This window comes from Schistocerca piceifrons, chromosome 3 (assembly GCF_021461385.2).
Source record: "Schistocerca piceifrons isolate TAMUIC-IGC-003096 chromosome 3, iqSchPice1.1, whole genome shotgun sequence".
NCBI classification, from domain to species: domain Eukaryota; kingdom Metazoa; phylum Arthropoda; class Insecta; order Orthoptera; family Acrididae; genus Schistocerca; species Schistocerca piceifrons.
In genome coordinates this window covers 357,205,436-357,208,160 of record NC_060140.1, presented here as the reverse complement: position 1 = coordinate 357,208,160, position 2,725 = coordinate 357,205,436, and positions in this window count along the sequence as shown.

Below are 2,725 nucleotides of genomic sequence, written 5' to 3'. Positions count from 1 at the left end.
CATACGCACGTGTGAGCGTCAGTGTGCCAACATATACCATATTACTAAAGCTAAGTCCAGATCCGCGTACATTTGTCGCGTTGCGTGCATGGAACTGGTACGGTAATACACTGATCCGCAAAATTTGAAGACGTGCTAGAGAAAGTACCATAACATGTTAAGAACTGAGTAGAAATGAATGAGAGTGTGGGAACATGTGACGAGAGGTCTCCCAGTCATGCACAGATATTTGGATATTACAAGGGGTGTGGTCAACGTGACTATAACGCCAGATTGGGCTGACGAGGCAATTGAAGGAACGAGGATGGAATGAGTACGTATGCCTATCAGCTGGGAGTTACGAGTTCTGTGTTGGTGTTCTCCAGTCCGACATGACCCGGAGAAAACATTTGGATGACTTTACACGGAGAAGAATCATCGGGAAACTGGAAGAAGGATGAAGTGTGAAGAGTAGAGCCCAGGAATATGGTACTGCTCACAGCATTGCTTCACGTGTTTGGGGGATCGTTCCGAACCAGAGGCACTGCTGCCCGAAGGACAGGAGATGACCGATAATAATCAGCTACTCGTGGAGTACCAGGTCCTCTCTACACTGTGCAACAGGGCCCGCGACAAACTACGGGTGCTATTGCAACCACGTTTAACAGGACTGCAAGACAAGCAATTTCACGCTCCACAGCAGCAAGGCGACTGAATGGGGTGGTCTCTTTGCCCGACGATCATTACGTTGTGCTCCGTTGACGCCTGTTACTGGCGGCACCTTTACGACTGTGCCAAGAGCGTAGAGAATGTACCAACGAGGAGAGGGGTCGCGTGCTGTTCCTGGATGTGGGCAGATTCGGTCTTTGTATTGATTCCGGACGTACCGCCATATTTCGAGAGTTTGGAACGGGTAATGAGCGGCCACATCGAACAGCGCGGGTGGAGGTGCTCTTGGAACGACAGCATATGCCATGAATGGGCTGATCTCCCCTTTCCTCAGGCTGAAATCCCATCGAGCACGTGTGGAACGCGCTGGGGAGGCGTACTGCAGCACAACCGCATCTACCACCGACACCAGCGACCATCCACAGTACTGGCCATTAAAATTGCTACATCACGAAGATGACGTGCTACAGACGCGAAATTTAACCAACAGGAAGAAGATGCTGTGATATGCAAATGATTAGCTTTTCAGAGCATTCACACAAGGTTGGCGCCGGTGGCGATACCTACAACGTGCTAACATGAGGAAAGTTTCCAACAGACTTCTCATACACAAACAGCAGTAGACCGGCGTTGCCTGGCGAAACGTTGTTGTGATGCCTCGTGTAAGGAGGAGTAATGCGTACCATCACGTTCCCGACTTTGATAAAGGTCGGATTGTAGCGTATCGCGATTGCGGTTTATCGTATCGTGACATTGCTTCTCGCGTTGGTCGAGAACCAATGACTGTTAGCGGAATATGGAATCGGTGGGTTCAGGAGGGTAATACGGAACGCCTGCTGGATCCCAACGGCCTCGTATCACTAGCAGTCGAGGTGACAGGCATCTTATCCGCATGGCTGTAACGGATCGTGCAGACACGTCTCGATCCCTGAGTCAAGAGATGGGGACGTTTGCAAGACAACAACCATCTGCACGAACAGTTCGACGACGTTTGCAGCAGCATGGACTATCAGCTCGGTTACCCTTGACGCTACATCTCAGATGCCTGCGATGGTGTACTCAACGACGAACCTGGATGTACTTATGGCAAAACGTTATTTTTTCGGATGAATCCAGGTTCTGTTTACAGCATCATGATGGTCGCATCCGTGTTTGGCGACATCGCGGTGAACGCACATTTGAAGCATGTATTCGTCATCGCCATACTGGCCGGCGTGTTGGTATGGGGTGCCATTGGTTACACGTCTCGCTCACCTCTTGTTCGCATTGACGGCACTTTGAACAGTGGACGTTACATTTCAGATGTGTTACGACCCGTGGCTCTACCCTTCATTCGATCCCTGGGAAAGCCAACATTTCAGCAGGATAATGTACAACCGATTGTTGCAGGTCTTGTACAGGCCTTTCTATATAGAGAAAATGTTCGACTGCTGCCCTGTCCAGATTCTCCAGATCTCTCTCCAATTCAAAACGTCTGGTCAATGGTGGCCGAGTAACTGGCTCGTCACAACACGCCAGTCACTGCTCTTGATGAACTGTGGTACCGTGTTGAAGCTGCATGGGCAGTTGCACCTGTACACGCCAATCAAGCTCTGTCTGACGCAATTCCCAGTAGTATCAAGGCCTTTATTACTGCCAGAGGTGGTTGTTCTGGGTATTGATTTCTCAGGATGTATGCACCCAAATTGCGTAAAAAGGTAATTATATGTCAGTTCTAGTCTAATATGGTTGTCCAATGAATACCCGTTTATCATCTGCATTTCTTCTTGGTGTAGCAATTTTAATGGCCAGTAGTGTCCTTCTACATTAGCATCTATACTGCTCAAACCACGTTACAGTGTATGGCTCTGGGCACTTCACGTGTTTCAGTCACTCTCCTCCCCCCCCCCCCCCTCTGCCCTTACAGCCGTGCGTAGTTCGTGGGAAGAACCACTGCCGATAAGCCTCCGTGTGGGCCAGAATTTCTCTAATTTTATTTTTGTGGTCCTTTCGTGAGATACATAAAGGAGGAAGCAATATATTTGTTGACTCATCTGAGAATGTACGCCGTCGGAACTCTAAATCACTCCGCGATGCG